Source organism: Thalassophryne amazonica, chromosome 15, assembly GCF_902500255.1.
Source record: "Thalassophryne amazonica chromosome 15, fThaAma1.1, whole genome shotgun sequence".
NCBI classification, from domain to species: Eukaryota; Metazoa; Chordata; class Actinopteri; order Batrachoidiformes; family Batrachoididae; genus Thalassophryne; species Thalassophryne amazonica.
The window spans coordinates 74,668,781-74,674,897 of record NC_047117.1 but is presented as its reverse complement, the minus strand read 5'-3'; positions in this window follow the sequence as shown (position 1 = coordinate 74,674,897).

Below are 6,117 nucleotides of genomic sequence, written 5' to 3'. Positions count from 1 at the left end.
GAGTATCCCAGAATCCTTTGCGTGCTGGGGAGAGAGGCTTGATAATGGTTCAGCTTAAAGCTAACTTTAACATCGAAAATGCCACAGACATGCTAACGCGTTAGCATCTGTCCCGTTTTTAAGTTATAAAATATATCTATCGGGACGAGCTCGGAGTCGAGCCGCTGCTCCTCCACATCGAAAGGAGTCAGTTGAGGTGGCTCAGGCATCTTTTCCGGATGCCCCCTGGACACCTCACTGGAAAGGTGTTCCGGGCACGTCCCATTGGGAGGAGGCCCCGGGGAAGACCCAGGACACGCTGGAAGGATTACATCTCTCGGCTGGCTTGGGAACGCCTTGGAATTCCCCCGGAGGAGCTGGAGGAGGTGTGTGTGGATCGGGAGGTCTGGGCAGCTTTGCTTGAGCTGCTGCCCCCGCGACCCGACTCCGGATAAAGCGGAAGAAAATGGATGGATGGATGGATGGATGGATATATCTATCAGCTGTTTCAGAAGACCATAACAGGTCGGTTTATCATAAAAAAGGTAAATATTACTGACAGACATATGCTCTTTAAGGTTTTAGCGGGGAAAATTAAGATAAAGCGAAATAAAAGAAAAAACCAACGAAGCAGCAGATCGATCGAAGCACTGCTTCATTGGTTCAAGGTTCAAAGCAAAGCTGCGCTGCAAAAACGCTTGATTACAGATCCGCTGCAGGGTCTGTAATCAGTGTAGAGAAATGTTCATTTTCCTGACAAACACCCTCAAAAACAACAGCCACTCTGAAGGACTGATAAGGGAATCCTTAATCAAAAAGGCTGTTGGTGTCAATGGATCGAATCATTTCTTAAGGATACTCAAAAAGAACCGGTTTCCGACACACGACCCTAACAGCAACATGTTTATATATATATATATATATATATATATATATATATATATATATATATATATATATAGATAGATAGATAGATAGATAAAATACACATTAAAGACTGACACTGTTGCAAACAAGTTGCCACAAACGCATGTTTACACTGACAATAAAATCTTGGCCTCCCCAGGGAGAACATGATTACATGCGACCTTTGACACCATTAAGGCGTCAATACAACACCACCCCCGCTCTCAAAACCAGTGTTCTGGTCACGAGCTTCTGTTTTTTGTTTTGTTTTGTTTTGTTTTAAATAAACATGTTGCCAGTCTGTGATGCTGAAAAACAAGCACACAACGTGATGATTCAGCGTCAGTACTTGATGTCTTGTACTGTAAATATGACACTTAGAGTTGGTCATAGCTCCTTTCTTATAGTCTGTGCATCTTTTAGGTGCTTTTTGCCAATTCAAACCACATTCTGTTTCTGTTTGTAATGGGAAGATTCAGTTTCTCCCCCTGCTATAAAGCCAATGTCCCAGTATTGCACTGATGGTTTCATAACCTTCACCAACAAAGTTGGGCAGAGGTTATGTTTTCGCCCCTGTTTGTTTCCTTGTGTGTTTGTGAACAGCCTGTAAACCACAGTTTTTCTTATATTGTTGATTTTTTTTTCTCCCAGAGGATTCATATCCTGATAGGCAGGAACCAAATCAATTTTCAAAATCACAGGCCAAAAGATCAAAGTTTGGAAAAATCTTGGAAAGTGGGAAAAATTATTATCCTTTAACACTGAACAAAGATCAAATTTCTTTCATATTTGAGAGCTTTATGTGGGATGGTATCATTTATCGACTGAGAAAGTTTGATCCGGATTACAGATTTTCTAGCCATTTAAATTTAATATTGAAAGCCCAATTTAATGTATATTTTACATTATATCTTCATGAAACATGCCCCAATTGCTCTCATATTTGATGGTGAGGTGCAGACTGGCACTCACTATCACCTGACAAAGTTTGATCTGGATCTGATCCGGATTGTGGATTGTGTGGACATTTGAATTTAATATTGAAAAGTCAATTTGTTGTACATTTTGCATTATATCTCAATCAAAAGTGACTCAGTCACTCTCATTTTTCTGTTATGGATTTAACTACACCACCAAAACTGGATGGAGGATCCAATTTTATGCCTTTTTGTCTATCTTCCAGTCATCAGTCAGAAAACAAGTGCCAAAAAGCAATGACAAATTGTACAACATAGCAGAGATAAACTATGTTCTGTGAAAATTATCTGATAAAGAATTCAGAAACTGAAAATTTGGTAGGAAAAAACCTGACAACACCACAAAAAAAAAAAAAAAAAAAAAAACTTGGATTCAACTGCATGAACTAAATACATATTCCTGACATTTGATCACATCTAATTTAACTTATAAAAAGCCACTTCTAACAGGACTTTGACCTTGCACATTTTTTCCAAGGTAAAGGTTTGTGGAATTGGAAACTGGTGTTGGCGGAGGTTTACGCGCTATGAGTGCGGTGCTCTAGTTGGCTTTGCAAATGTCTATTGCATGCTCATGCTTCTGAGCAGGTAGATCAATGGGATAAGGAGTTAGACTACCAATATGAAGGCCTGGCTTCAACGCCCAGTCAGGTAACAGGTCTCTGTCCTTGGCCAAGACACTTCATCTGCTTTGTCTCAGTCCAGCCAGGTATAAATGGCTACCAGCTTTTGGCTGGAGAAGTAACCTGTGTCAAACTGGAGTCCAGCCCAGGCTCTCATTTGCTTCACGTTATGGAATCCGGGGGTAAGCACCAACACCAATGGGCTTCACCATATCAGATTTTCAGTGGCTCACAAGTTCATCTATACCAAAGGTGACCACCTCCAAACAGCATAGAAGATTCCAGAAATTGAATTACTTGTAAAGGAACTCCTTAGAATAACTAAATGGCATAATTCAGGGTTAACCTCTGGCTGTATTTAAGGACCTACTGTAGAAGCATTTTCTTATTGCACTTAAGAGTAGGAGATTAAAAAAGGCCGAAAGAATAAAGGCTAGTTTCCAGAGCAAGCCTTTGGATCTTCATGAGTCTGTTTTCTTCTTCGGATTCATCTCAAATGATTCATAGTTCCACAAGCTAACTGTACTAACTGTACCATTGTGACCATACAGATTTTACATGGAGAAGGAAGCCTAAAGTAACACCCATAAATTTATAAATTTTAGTTCTAAAAGTCTGCTAATCTGAAATTGACATAAAAAAAAAATAGCTCAGCCATTTTCCTGTTGATAAGCTGAACTTTTGTATATCTTCTTTATGTCACTTTTGGATTAATGACTTCCTTCAAGGTCAACAGCCTTGTCGGTCACTGTGATCAATTTTTGGAATCATCTGTAAACCAGTGACCCACTGAAAGTCTGGCACAGTCCATGAAAACTGAAATAAATCTATTTTTTAACTATTATTGTTAAATGACTTTATATGGAAATAAAGCAGACATTGTAACTGATGTAATGTATTGTTCGATAAAATGGAATGTTTTAAAGCTACAGTGTACTGTATGTAAACTTATGTCCATAACAGTATTCACACCTCCAAGAAAATAAGGTCTTTACATACCAGGAAATGATCTCACTTTCAGACATCTTTCTGAAGACCATCAATGTCAAACCAGACATTCACACATTTGTATCTTGTGATGGTGTTTCAATATAGAGATCACACGAGGTTTGTGAATGAAAACCAATGTTTTCTGGTTTTAATTATGTCTGAAATGAAAAAGGATGAAAAAACAGTCACACTAAGTACAATGTTTCTAGAACGCTAGAATTTAAGATGTGTTAGGATTGCAGATGGTGCTCAATCTATCCAACACATCAGTCCATATGGAATTATTTCACCAATATTAGATAGATTCAAAATCTATTTGATGTGTACATTTATGTGCTCCAGAAGAAGATTTATTAATGTTTTAGTAAGTTCCCAAACTTTCTCCACAATTGATACAGTCAGGTCAAATTTTCTACTTGCACAGAACAAATATCAACAATGTGATCAGAGGTCAGCACGCGGCCGACTTTCCTGATTGGGTTTTACTGTGCATGTTCAGGGTCTCCAGAAGACAAATCCAGCACCGCTATCAGAACAGCTTTAGCTGTCACTGGTACTTTGCCATGAAATCTAATGGCACATTCAAGCTCCTGAGGGACTAAATCCTTTTGATTTTTATGAACCCTAAACATTTCCTCAAGTCCTAATTACCCTTACCCTTTCCCAAATGGCAGGAAGAGGGTATTATGAATGCTTCCATGTGCGTGTGTGTCTGTCTGTGGGGTGCTCACTGTTTGATCACATAACACAAAAACTATTAGATTGACTGGAAAAGTGTTTCACAAGTTAGGGTGTCGCCATGGTTCAATCCTCTTTAAACATGAGCCTGATCTGGATTACAGATTTTTCCAAATTTTAATAGGCCACTCTTGCAAATGAAGACACACCAGAAGACTGGGTTGGTGTGCATCGTTCACTGGCATGGAGTCATTTTGCCTTTGTACACCATCACAGTGGAACTGAAATGAAACACCTTTAATTCAAGGGGATTGTCAAAAAACATCTTACTGACTACTTATGAATTACAGCCATTTCTATATGTAGTCCCTCCATTTTCAGAGTTTGTAAGTAATTGGACAAACTAAATATCAGGATTGTTGTAAATACAAATCATTATTTTTACAGACAGCTTTCTTTAAACCAGCCAGGGAATGAATACATGAACATTTCCTAGTTGCTGATTACGCATTGTTGTCAAAAACAGCCAATAAACTATTCCTTGTAGGGCAGCGGCAACTTGTTTCATGATGCAGTCAATCAGCCTGTCAAACCCAAACTAAACATCTGGATCAGAGCTGTAACGAATGACTATTTTTGAGATCAGTTAATCTATGAATTATTTCTGCGATTAATGGATTAATTTCATGAAAATTCAGTAAGGTATGTCTTCTATAATATATTCCAGTTCTAAGGTAGAACTATATGAGTACTAGTGTATACTAAGGTATATCTAAATATCTAAAAAAGGAAGAGTAGAATAGAGTAGAGTAGAGCCACTTAGGTGCCTGGTCTTGAGAACCAGGGATGGTAGGTCTTTTATTAATCTATTGATTGTTTTTTGATTAGTCAATTATCCTTTGGTTAACTTTAATTCTATGAATAACTTTCAACCTGACATTTAAATAGTTTGTCATACAAAGTATTTATTTCACAAATTAAAAAAAACAAAAACTAACTACTAACATATAAAGGATATAAAGTGTCAAAAATTAGAAAGACAGTCATGGAAAAAAATATGGAAGAAAATCTCTGACACAAAAAGGTAGAAACTAAAAACCCTAACATCTTTCATAGTGCTACTAACAGTTATTTTTATTATCAGATTGAATGGTGATTATTTTCTGCATGAATCCATTAGTTGTTTGGTCCATAAAATCTTAAAAATGGTGAAAATGACAGTGTTTTGTAAATCCCAAGATGACGCCCTCATAAAAGACAATCAATTACCAAAATCGTTGTCAATTAATTTAATAATCAATAACTGTTGCAGCTCTACACTGAATGTTGACAAAACGTATAACCCACCCACACTTTCAAACCCAGTGCAGTACCCTGTTTTCAGTGGTCTATACTGAATTTTGTTTTTGATCATTGACAATGACAAAAGGATCACAATGACGACAACAATGCCAAACTGCTCTGCTAGATTCCTCATGTAAGATGACCCTTCCTGCAGAAAGTAAGTACACAGTCGGCCTGAGACAGTATACAGATGGAAGCTGCCCCCCCCCCCCATGACAGACAGACTATGCAACAACCTACAGGGGGTGACAAGTCATCGTCCTGTCATTTAACACTAATTCATTACAGTTTAAGTACAAGAGAACGTGTAGATTTCAACACAGAACTTGGTGGAGCTCAACACATTGTTAGCTGTAGTTGTAATTGAGTCCAGGCAGCAGCAAGAGCACTTGACTGTGAAAAGAAACTTCCGCTTCTCTGGAATGTACCTGCACGTCATCAAATGGCCGGACCCACTCACACAAATGACATATTTTATATCATTCATACATATACACACACACACATATATATATATATATATATATATATATATATATATATATATATATATATATATATATATATATACACACACACACACACACACACACACCGTCCCTCACCTAACACACACACAC